Below are 12,985 nucleotides of genomic sequence, written 5' to 3'. Positions count from 1 at the left end.
AAGAGACTGAGAAGGCATGTCCAGAGAGATAGGAGGAGAACCAGGAGAGGACAGTGTCAGTGAATACAAGGTTGAATAATGTTGTCAGGAGAAGGGTGTTGTTGACAGAGTCAGAGGCAGCTGAGATGTCAAAAAGGATTAGGATGGAGTAGAGGATGTTGGATTTGGCAAGAAGGAGATCATTGGTGACCTTTGAGAGGGCAGTTTCTGTTTAGTGAAGGGGGTGGAAGCCAGCTTGGAGGAATCAAAGAGAGAACTGGAGGAGAGGAAGTAGAGACAGCAGGTATAAGGAACTCTATCAAGGATTTTAGATAGGAATGGTAGGGGAGAGATGGGGCAATAATTGGAGGGAGTCGGCGGGTGGGGTCAAGGGAAGTTTTTTTAGGATAGGGAAGGCAAGGGCATGTTTGAAAGCAATGGGAAAGAAGCCTTGGAGACTGAGCAGTTGAAGATGGAGAAGAGCTCATCAAAATGTCTAAAACTTGTCTGCTCCTCCATCTCAAAAGAGGCTCACCAGAAGACTGTACTTGGTGAGCTTCAATTTTGCCTTACAAAATAGAAAACATTAATAAAAAGAAGAAAATATGGGACATCAGGAGAGCATGTCATTGTGATAGCACTCACTACACATAAACTATCCAGATGTGGAGGTAACAATGCAGCATGAGTGAAACAAGATTGCCTGTTGGATAATGCAGAAACAGGAGTCAGATATATATTTTTCTGGAGAGGCCTCCCCTCTTCAGAGAGACATCACTCCGGGTTGAATTTGTAATCAGACAGTTCTTAATCTCTGGCCTCGAAATCTAGCCAGAAGTATAAGCAACCAACTGTTAATACTATGCGTGCTTCTAAAGCAAAAACACTTTGCTACCATCATTTGTGCAAATGCTCCAATACTTTCAAATAGAAATGAAGAGACAAAAATTTATAGAAATCTGGATAGACAGATTTCAGTGGTTCCCATATCTGACAAACTGATCACCATGGGAGACTTCAAAGCATGATTGGGTAGCAATGCCAAAATGTGGAAAGAAGTAATTGGACCACATAATATTGGCACACTTGCAGAATAGAAGTAGGCCATTGCTATTTTGCTTTCCGAACATTATCTTGATGACAGATAAACTGCAATTGTAAACACCAGAGTGTCTAAATTAGCCATTTGTGTTACAAATCCTGGATTGTTAAATATTCCCATTTTCCAATATCTACTAATTAGACAGTGAATAAAAAAGTTATCAGTCGCTTCAGGTGACAATTAGGCATGGCCAATAATTCACTAAAATTAAGGACAGTTGTTGCTTCTGGGATGCTAATTATAAATCAGACTCACAATTGGAAATACATCTTCGCAACATGATGCAGGAATGGAAACCCAGGAAAAGCAGTGTGGCTTAGTGGCTATAGCATGGGCTTGGGAGTCAGAAGGACCTGGGTTCTAGTCCCAGCTCTGCCACATGTCTGCTGTGTGGCCCTGGGCAAGTCACTTAACTTCCCTGTGCCTCAGTTACCTCATCTGTGAAACATGGGGATGTAGAGTGTGAGCCCAATGTGGGACAAGTACTGTGTCCAACCTGAATAACTTGTATCTACCCCAGTGCTTAGAACAGTGCTTGGTTCATAGTAAGCACTTAAGTACCATAATTAAATTCATAACTCACCTCTCTCCTTAATCCCACCTTCCCACTGCACACATGTGCCCCTCCTTAGCCCTGTTGGGGTGCTTTTCAATAATAATAATAATGGTATTTGTTAACTGCTTACTACGTGCTGAGCACTGTTCTAAGTGCTGGGGTAGGTACAAGGTAATCAGGTTGTCCCACGGAGGGACTCACAGTCTTAATCCCCATTTTAAGATGAGTTAATTGATGCACAGAGAAGTTAAGCGACTTGCCCAAGGTCACACAGCAGACAAGTAGAAGGGGTCATCGAAGAGTAGAGGAGGAGGAGTGGAGGCAGAAAAGGAGGTAATGGATTATCAATGGGGGTCCTCCTGATGGTCAGTGAGTATGGGGAAATTGTTCCTTTTCCCAGTGACTAACATGACTGTGAGCCCACTGTTTTTAGACTGTGAGCCTACTATTGGGTAGGGACTGTCTCTATATGTTGCCAACTTGTACTTCCCAAGCGCTTAGTACAGTGCTCTGCACACAGTAAGCGCTCAATAAATACGATTGATTGATTGATGACCCAGAGATAGAGATGGGAGGGCTGTGTCCCTGTCATATTTGTCTATTGTTAAATTTTTCAAAATTGATAGCGTGCTCCTTAATAGTAGGAGCAAAGGACCTTATCAGATATGTCTCTCTATATACCCAGGTGTTTGGATCAATGCTCGGTATGTTGAAGGCACTCAACAATCCTGTTGGAAATGATGATATTGTATTAAGTGCTGGATCATTTTAAGTGGTGAAATGGAAGCTTGTTCAAATGCTACATCACTCAATCACCTTGCCCCCTCCTATCTCACCTCACTACTCTCTTACTGAAGCGAAGCAGCATGGCTCAGTGGAAAGAGCACGGGCTTGGGAGCCAGAGGTCACGGGTTCTAATCCTGACTCCACCACTTGTCAGCTGTGTGACTTTGGGCAAGTCACTTACCTTCTCTGGGCCTCAGAGAAGGGCCTCATATACATATGTGCTGCAGGGATGGGAGGCAGGATGAATGAAGGAGCAAGTAAGAGTGGTGCAGAAGGGAGTGGGAGAAGAGGAGAGAAGGGAAAGCTTCTTGGAGGAGTTGTGCCTTCAGTAAGATTTTGAAGTGGGGGAGAGCAATTATCTGTCTGATATGAGGAGGTAGGGCATTCCAGGCCAGAGGCAGGATATGGGCGAGAAGTCAGGTGTCAAGATAGATGAGATCAAGGTACAGTGAGAAGCCTTTAGCATTAGAGGAATGAAGTGTGCTGGCTGGGTTTTAGTAAGAGAGTAGTGAGGTGAGGTAGGAGGGGGCAAGGTGATTAAGTGCTTTAAAGCCAATGGTGAGGAGATTTTGTTTGATGCAGGGGTATCTGATGCAGAGCTGTAATGTGGGGTGATGTAATGCTGATCCTACTTCATCACTTTCTTGAAAATCCCCTGCACATTGCGGCCATTACCATTGATTCCTGAACTTGGGGCACCTACATTCAGCTCAGATTTTTACAAAACTGGACCTTTGAGGATCATCTATTCTAGTACATATTCTCCCTGGAGACTAGAGGAGGACTTCCTTCAGAATTTCCTATGGAGTATGCTATTGGGAATATGTAATACTACAGACACTTTTCAGCATGTCTTCAATAACATTTTCTAGGATTTGGAGGATTTATTGTCATCATATAATAGGGTGTTGGTATACAAGTTCCTGAAACTTGGAACAGGAATGGAAATATGCTATGACCATTTTAGAAGATTTGTGTGGATGCCATCACAGCACAAAACTCAGAGTGTGAAGTTGAGTACTCAAGAGTGGAATTCCTGAGACCTTTAGACTGTAAGCTCCAATTCTTTCTACCAATTCTGTTGTACTCACCAAAGTACTTGATACAATGCTCCGCACACAGTAAATGCTCAATAAATACCATTGATTGGTATGTGATTGTCAATCAATCAATCAATCAATCGTATTTATTGAGCGCTTACTGTGTGCAGAGCACTGTACTAAGCGCTTGGGAAGTACAAGCTGGCAACATATAGAGACAGTCCCTACCCAACATTGTCCCAGAGAATATGAAGTGGACCCAAGCAAGCTGATCACTATCCAAAAATGGATGGTCCCATTTGCTATTATATGGGTTTTGTTGGGTTTGCAAACTTCTTTGCTTAAGCAGATATCATCATAACAGCAACTCATGGGGGGTGTTCCTTTCATTGGTCCACTTTAACACAAAAAGGATTTAATAAAAAAAATAATAATAATTATTATTATTATGGTACTTGTATAGTTCTTACTATGTGCCAAGCACTATTCTAAGCTCTGGGGTAGATACAAGTTAATCAGGTTGGACACAGTCCCTGTCCCACATGAGGCTCATACCCTTAATCTCCACTTTTCAGATGAGGTAACTGAGGCCAAGAGAAGTTAAGTGATTTGCCCAAGGTCACACAGCAGATGCGTGGCAGCGCCGGGATTAGAACCAGGACCTTCTGACTCTGTGCTCTATCCAGTAAGCCATGTGGCTTCCCTAAACACTTGAAGCGTAGCTGGGCACTTGCCTATGACCTGAGCATTAATTCCGGAGATAGACGTTTCCGAGATCGTGACGGGAGCTGTCTTCTCACAGTACCAGGCCTTGAAGAGGCTGTTGCATCCTTATCATCATCATCAATCGTATTTATTGAGCGCTTACTGTGTGCAGAGCACTGTACTAAGCGCTTGGGAAGTACAAGTTGGCAACATATAGAGACAGTCCCTACCCAACAGTGGGCTCACAGTCTAAAATGTCTCCATTTCACAAATGTCACAGTCCTTATGTCTCCATTGCTTACCAACTCATCCCAGCTGATTCTCATCCCATCTGAAAGAAATGATATAGGTGATGAGAGCAGCCTTTGAGAAAAGTCATTCCTTAGATCAGTGTTGGCAGGTGCACAAAAATTTGGAATATTTACATGCTGCCAGGGGATTGAATTTGAAACAGACAGGCTGGGTCAATTTAATTTTAGGCCTGCAGAAAACTAAGGTAAATGACTTTCTGTGCAGTTTGAGGATGAACTGGTCATGTTGATCATCATCATCATCATCATCAATTGTATTTATTGAGCACTTACTATGTACAGAGCACTGTACTACGCGCTTGGGAAGTACAAATTGGCAACATATAGAGACAGTCCCTACCCAACAGTGGGCTCACAGTCTAAAAGGGGGAGACAGAGAACAAAACCAAACATACTAACAAAATAAAATAAATAGAATAGATATGTACAGATTAAATAAATAAATAAATGTTGATAACACCTACTCTGGTACTCTAAGTCCAAGCTTTTCCTGACAGCTACTGTGTATAGTCAGATTAAGCAGGACACTGATGATCACCACCAAGTCCTTTCATTCAGTTGTATTTATTGAGCACTTACTGTGTGCTGTACTAAGGGCTTGGGAGAGTGCAATACAACAGTAAACAGACATATTCCCTGCCCGCAATGAACTTACAGTCTAGAGGGGGAGATGGACATTAATATAAGTAAACAAATGACAGATATGTACAGTGAAGCAACATGGCTCAGTGGAGAGAGCCCGGGCTTTGGAGTCAGCGGTCATGGGTTCGAATCCCTTCTCTGCCACATGTCTGCTGTGTGACCTTGGGCAAGTCGCTTAGCTTCTTAGCCTCAGTTACCTCATCTGTAAAAGGGGGATTAAGACTGTGAGCCTCACGTGGGACAACCTGATCACCTTGTTTCCCCCCCCCCAGCACTTAGAACAGTGCTTTGCACATAGTAAGTGCTTAACATACCATCATCGTCATCACCATCATCATAAGTGCTGCAGAGCTGGGATGTGGGAGGATGAATAAGGGGAGTAGGAGAAGAGGAAGGGAGGGCTTAGGCAGGGAAGGCCTCTTGGAGAAGATGTGCCTTGGCTTTGAAGGAGGGGAGAGTAATTTTCTGTTGGATATGAAGAGGGAGGGCATTCCAGGCCATATGCAGGACATGGGTGAGAGATCTGTGGTGAGATAGATGAGATCAAGGTACAGTGAGAAGGTTAGCATTAACGGTGTGAAGTGTGAAGGCTGGGATGTAGTAGGAGAGTAGTGAGGTGAGGTAGGAGGGGGCAAGGTGATTTAGTGCTTTAAAGTCCTGGTAAGAAGTTTTTGTTTGACACGGCGGTGGATGGGCAACTGCAGGAGGTTCTTGAGGAATGGGGAAAGATAGAAACAAGGACACTGTAATCTCCACCCAAATTATCAGAAAAGTAAAAAGGTAACCTCATGTTTCAAACTTGCCTTTGATTTGTCTTTAAGGTCTCTGTGACTAGTAATCATATAATCAGTCAATAGTACTTACTGAGCTTTTACTGTGTGCAGAATCCTGTTCTGAGCTCTTTAATTTATCGTGACTCAATGGTGGCAGAGTACCACTTGTAGGAAAGATTAGGACCTAATTTCTCAAATATTTTGATGTCCTAGAATGAATAACGTAGTTCAATAATGATTTTCTAGTGCAACCCAACCCACACACTTCACTTCTCCAGTGTCAGCCTGTTCACTGTACCTTGATTTCATCTACCTCATACCTACCTCTGGCCTGGAACTCCATCCCCCTCCAGATAATAATAATAATGATAGCATTTATTAAGCGCTTACTATGTGCCAAGCACTGTTCTAAGCGCTGGGGAAGTTACAAGGTGATCAGGTAGTCCCATGGGGGGGCTCACAGTCTTAATCCTCATTTTACAAATGAGGTAACTGAGGCCCAGAGAAGTTAAGTGACTTGCCCAAAGTCACACAGCCGACAAGTGACGGAGCTGGGATTTGAACCTGTGACTTCTGACTCCAAAGCCCAGGTATGACAGATTACCACTCTCCCCAAGTACAAAGCCTTTTTAAAATCATATCTCCACCAAGAGGCCTTCTGTGACTAAGCCTTCATTTCCCCTACTCCTTCTCCCTTTACATCACCTATGTACTCTTTAAGCATTTGATATTCACCCCTCCCTCAGCCCTACAGCATTTATGTACATATCCATAGCTTATTTTATTGTCTGGCTCCCCTGCTAGACTGTAAGCTCCTTGTGCTCAGGGAACCTATCTACCAACTGTACACTCCCAAATGTTTACTGCAGTAAACACAGAGTAAGCACTCAGTAAATACCATTGATTGATTGCTTCTTCACTAGTAATCCTCAAATTATCTCATATACCCATTATCTTGATACCAAGGTTTGTGGTCTTATCTTTGGGAGTGAGTCTGCATAAATGGATGTGTTGTCCCTCTTATTATTTAGTTTGGTAGGGTCAATGAACTTCAACTATATTCTATATATGATCCAGCCATGATTTTTGAATGACAGTTGAACATGTCCAGAACTCACTGCTATTAATTTCTAATTTCGGGAGGGAATATGTCTACCAACTCTGTTGTACGTTCCCAAGTGCTTACTACAGTCCTCTGCACACAGTAAGCATTCAAAAAATGCCATTGATTAATTAATTAATTAATCTCAGTATGTTGTCTGGAGGGGTGACAAGATAGCTCAAGCATGCGCAACCTTATAGTCTCTTATTTTTCTGCATGACTTTACTTCATTTTGCTGCTCAAATAATCTATCTCAACCATCATTCTTCACACATCTCTCCACTCCTCAAAAACTTCTATTATTATTATTACATTGGTTATTTACTTTCTGTGTATCCAACACTGTTCTAAGCTCTGGGGTAGATATAAGTTGAACAGGTCGGACACAGTCCCTATCCCAAATGGGGCTTACAAATCTAGGTGGAGGGAGAACCAGCATTAAATCCCCATTTTACACATGAGGAAATTGAGGAACAGAGAAATTAAGTGACTTGATCAAAATCACACAGCAGGCAACTGACAGGGGCAGGATTAGAACCCAGGTCTTCTGATTCCAGGACCCATTTTCTTTCTACTAGGCCATACTGCTCCTTTCATTCATTCATTTGTTCAATCGTATTTACTGAGAGCTTACTGTGTGCTTGGGAGAGAGCAATATAACAATAAACAGACACATTCCCTGACCACAATGAATTTACAGTCTCCTCAACAGTAATTCATCTTAACATTAAACTGAAACTCCTGACCATTGATTTTTATGCCTCTTTTTGTTAAGCGCTTACTATGTGCCAGGCACTGTTATAAGTGCTGATTACAAAGTAATCAGGTTGAACACAGTACAGGTCCCACATGGGGCTCACAAGCTCAATCCCCATTTTACAGATGAGGTAACTGAAGCCCAGAGAAGTGAAGTGATTTGCCCAAGGTCACACAGCAGGCAACTGGCAGAGCATAAATTAGAACCTAGGTTCTTCTGGTTCCCATCCACTAGGCTCTATCCACTAGGATCCTAAAGGGCGAGAATCCCATATTCTTCAATTATACTCTGCTGTGTGACCTTAGGAAGTCACTTAACTTCTCTGGGCCTCAGTTCCCTCCTCTGTGAAATGGGGGTTAAGACTCTGAGCCCCATGTTGGACAGGGACTGCATCCACCCTGATTAACTTGTATCTACCCTGACACTTAGTACAGTGCTTGCCACATAGTAAGTACCTAACAAGTACCATACTTATTATTATTACTCTCCCAAACTTTTAGTACAATGCTTTGCATACAGTAGGTGCTCAATAGATAAGATTGAATGATTGGGAAAATTACCTTCTCAAAGTGTCTATTAGGGTGATTTGCATTCTCCTTATTCTCAAAGCCTATGAGCGAGAATGAGTGAACAAATGGATTAATGAGAAAAAGATAAAGGCCTACGGAAATCAACAAGTTGCTCCAGGCCAACTGTTAGGGTATTTTGATGGATTAAACTGTCCCTGTTGAAAGTGACTGGGACACTAATCATCATCAATGGTATTTATTGAGCACTTACTGTGTGCAAAGCCGGCACTATTCCATGACAGGCTGTGCTTTGCTATCTCCCAAGTGGGCCTCAATAAAATCCTGAAAAAAATTCTGAAATAATGTAAAAGTTCTGCTTGACTAACACCACATCTTCAGCAAACGACGCACTGTTTTTATTTTATTGGGGCCATTTTTCTCCATTAAGGAATCAAAGCTTGCTTTTTAACACTAGAACTAAATACATGAAACGCCAGATGCTTCTCTATTTTTTAGATTAATGGTTTGTAAATGGGCTCAGAGGGTAAATCATAGCAGGTATCAAGCTGGTGTTTAACAGGCTTACTGAAGGGAGAGATTAGAGCTTCATCAGGTGTGCTCAGCAGCCAGTGAACAGAATATCAAGCTCGCATCCATTGTCTTCAATTCGAAACAGCTCGATTCCCAATCTAAAAACCATCAATAATTCAATCGTACTTACTGCATGCTTACTGTGCACAGCACTGTTCTAAGCACTTGGGAGAGTGCGATACAACAGAGTTGGACGACTCATTTCCTGACCACAGGGAGCTTAACAGTCTAGAGGGGACTTCCAGGCAAACGACATGAAATGTTTGCTAAATGACATGAACCATTTCCTTCCTATTCCAATATCCTATATAGAAGGGCACTAACCTGATTAGTTACTGCAACTACCTTAAATCTTTCTTCTTCTTCATACAGTGAGGAGGCAATTGAAAGTTGCCTTTGACGTGGTTGTAAACTATGTAATCTATGAGAATCCTCAACTTCTGTGTAATGCTGAGACCCATGGAGGTGGAATTAACTATTTTGAAAGTCGACTTCTATAAAGCCAGAAATGAAACATCTGGGAGTCAGAGGATGTGGGTTCTAATTCTGGCTCTGCTACTTGTCTGCTGTGTGACCTTGGGCAAGTCACTTAACTTCTCTGTGCCCCAGTTACCTCATCTGTAAAATGGGGATTAAAAGTGTGAGCCCCATGTGGGACAACTTGATTACCCTGTACCTACCTCATGCTTAGAACAGTGCTTGGCACATAGTAAGTGCTTAACAAATACAAATACCATCATCATTTCAAAAATCTCTGCCTTTTAGACTGTGAGCCCACTGTTGGGTAGGGACTATCTCTATATGTTGCCAATTTGTACTTCCCAAGCGCTTAGTACAGTGCTCTGCACATAGTAAGCGCTCAATAAATACGATTGATGATGATGATGATGATGATAATTACCTCCATCACACCTGGGAGGGAGAAGCAATTTACCTTCTAAGATGGTGGAGAAAAACATATCTGGTCTCTGTCCCCTTACTCCCAGATTCTGCCCTTGAGCTGGATTCATTCATTCATTCAATCATATTTATTGAGCACTTACAGTGTGCAGAGCACTGTACTAAGTTCTTGGGAAGTACAAGTTGGCAACATATAGAGACGGTCCCTACCCAAAAGTGAGCTCACAGTCTAGAAGGGGGAGACAGACAACAAAACAAAACATATGGACAGGTATCAAGTCATCAGAATAAATAGAAATAAAGCTAGATGCACATCATTAACAAAATAAATAGAATAGTAAATATGTACAAGTAAAATAGAGTAATAAATCTGTACAAACATATATACAGGTGCTGTGAGGAGGGGAAGGAGGTAGGGCGGGGTGGATGGGGAGGGGGAGAGGAAAAAGGGAGAATTGTTGCCTTGATATCAGCAGATTTCATTGACTTCGAACATCACCTGGAACAGAGAGCTGCCTGAGGACACTGAGATCACTCTCTGCTGAGCTGTCTCAGTCGGGCTGGGGTGTTGTGAGTGAGTGAGTATGCGTGTGAGTGAGTGTGTGTGTGTGTGTGTGTGCGCGCACACGCGTGCACCAGCACAGGCTTTGGAGTCAGAGGTCATGGGTTCAAATCCCAACTCCACCAACTGTCAGCTGTGTGACTTTGGGCAAGTCATTAACTTCTCTGTGCCTCATCTATACCTCATCTATAAAGTGGGGATTAAAACTGTGAGCCCCCCGTGGGACAACCTGATCACCTTGTAACCTCCCCAATGCTTAGAACAGTGCTTTGCACATAGTAAGCGCTAAATAAAAATGGCATTATTATTATTATTGTTATTAAAGTGACTTGCCCAAGGTCACTTAGCAGACAGGTGGAGAGGGAAGAGGATGCTTGGAGGAAATTCATTCCTTCATTCCTTCAATCGTATTTATTGAGCTCTTACTGTGTGCAGAGCACTGTAGTAAGCGCTTGGAAAGTACAATTCGGCAACAGACAATCCCTATCCAACAATGGGCTCACAGTCTAGAAGAGGGGAGACAGACAACAAGACAAAACAAGTAGACAGGCATCATGCGGGATAATTGCCCTTTTTGACATTCGTCAATCAATCAGTGGTATTTATTCAGCACTTACTATGTGCCAAGCACTGTACTAAGTGGTTAGGAGAGTACAGCACAACAGAATTAGCAGACAAGAGCAGCATGAACCTAATGGATAGAACACGTGCCTGGGAGTCAGAAGGTCGTGGGTTCTAATCCCGGCTCTGCCACATCTGCTGTGTGACCTCAGGCAAGTCGCTTCCTTTCTCTGTGCCGCAGTTACCTCATCTGTAAAATGGGGATTAAGACTGTGAGCCCCATGTGGGACAAGGACTGTGTCCAGCCTGACAACCTTGGATGATGATGATGGTATTTGTTAAGCACTTACTTTGTGCCAGACACTGTTCTAAGCCCCAGGGTAGATACAAGGTAATCAGGTTGGACACATTTCCAGTCTCACATGGGGCTCACACTCTTACAAATGTAGTAACAGGCCTAGAGAAGTGAAGTGACTTTCCCCAGGTCACACGGCAGACACGTGGCAGAGGTGGGATTAGAACCCAGGTCCTTCTGACTCCTGGGCCCGGGCTCTATCCACTAAGCCACACTGCTTCTCTATTCCTCTATTCCATGGCCGGGTATACTATAAATTTAAATAATGGAAGCACTATTACTTTTGTTGTGATTTCTATGCCCAGAATTTGCTTACTCTTTTGAAACTTTCACCAAATTCCCTTTCCCGAGTCATGACTTATTAGATAACTCAGAACCCACAATTTGGACAATATTCAAAGCTTGTGGAGATGGAAGAATATTCCAGGGAATTAATCAATGGTGTTTACTGAGCACTTTGTTCAAAACACAGTACTAAGTAGTTGGGGTAAGTACAGTACTATCGAATTGGTAGACAAGATCCCTGCCCAGAACTGGAAATGTATTTTGACTTCAGCTTCCAGGTTCCTCGTTACATCTGCAAGTAAGGTAGCAGAGAAGCTGTTCTTATCACATAGCCCCTCTTTACTGTTGTGGTAATGAGAAAAGGGACAGGAACTTCTACACTGGCAGAACCACAAATAGCATACAAAGCAATCAACTAAAATAGAAATACCATTAAAAAAAAAAACCCCAAACAAAAACACCCTGAAAAAACAAACAGAGCCTTTTCATCATCAAAGAATCTTGTGAAAATCAAACATAATAAATAGAAGGAGGTAAAAATTACATTTGTCTTCAACTCACTCCTGAAATCTTTTAGGAAATGAAGAGATGTGATTGAAGTGTACAGCGGGTTAAGGAATGCTACTGTGGAATTGTTGTTCACTGGACCTTACGATCGTATGATGAAGGGCACACGCTGAACCTTGAAGGCACCAAATTCAAGAGAAGAACAAAGAGAACACTTCTTTCCACACGTATGGTTGGTAAGGAGGGATATAGTACCAAAGGAAATTCTGTAGGTGAAGTAGTGACTGGCTCCAGAGGTATTTGGATAAATTCATGGAAGAAACGCCCTTATTTTGGGCATTTAGAATTTGCCCCACCCTGTCACCCTGGACCTATATATATACTTATTATTTATTTATAATAATGTCTGTCTACCCCTCAGGGCTGTATGCTCATTGTTGGAAGGGAACATGTCTCCCAACTCTGTTGTAGTGTACTCTTCCAAGCACTTAATACAGTGCTCTGTACACAGTAAGTGTTCAATAAACACCACTGACTGATTGATAATGACACCTGGTTTCTAAAGGGAATGTTATGGTTGGAGAGAGAAAATTAGGGGTCTGAGATGGCGCATCCCTCCATATGGTATGGACGTCAAGGCAGACAAACATCACATGATTCTTCCAAGCACCCAGTCGTCACCGTCAGTCAGAATCCTCTCTTTGCAGGTCACTTATTCTTTCAATTCATTCATTCAGTCATACTGATTGAGAGTGCTTACTGTGTGCAAACAGTCTAAAGGACAAACAAGGCCCGCGCCTTATGGATCTCCTGCTCCACTCAGCGGGACTCGGGAGAAAAGGAAGTGCTAACGTGTGGCAGACGGGGATCAGACTTCCATTCTCTAGGAAGTGAGGGACCTCACTCCCCCACCTCCCAAGGAATTAGGCTCAGAATAATTGCCCTTGATTGCCCTACTGGAA

Source organism: Tachyglossus aculeatus, chromosome 4, assembly GCF_015852505.1.
Source record: "Tachyglossus aculeatus isolate mTacAcu1 chromosome 4, mTacAcu1.pri, whole genome shotgun sequence".
NCBI lineage: Eukaryota > Metazoa > Chordata > Mammalia > Monotremata > Tachyglossidae > Tachyglossus > Tachyglossus aculeatus.
The sequence above is the reverse complement of the archived record's forward strand: the minus strand, read 5'-3'. Positions refer to the sequence as shown.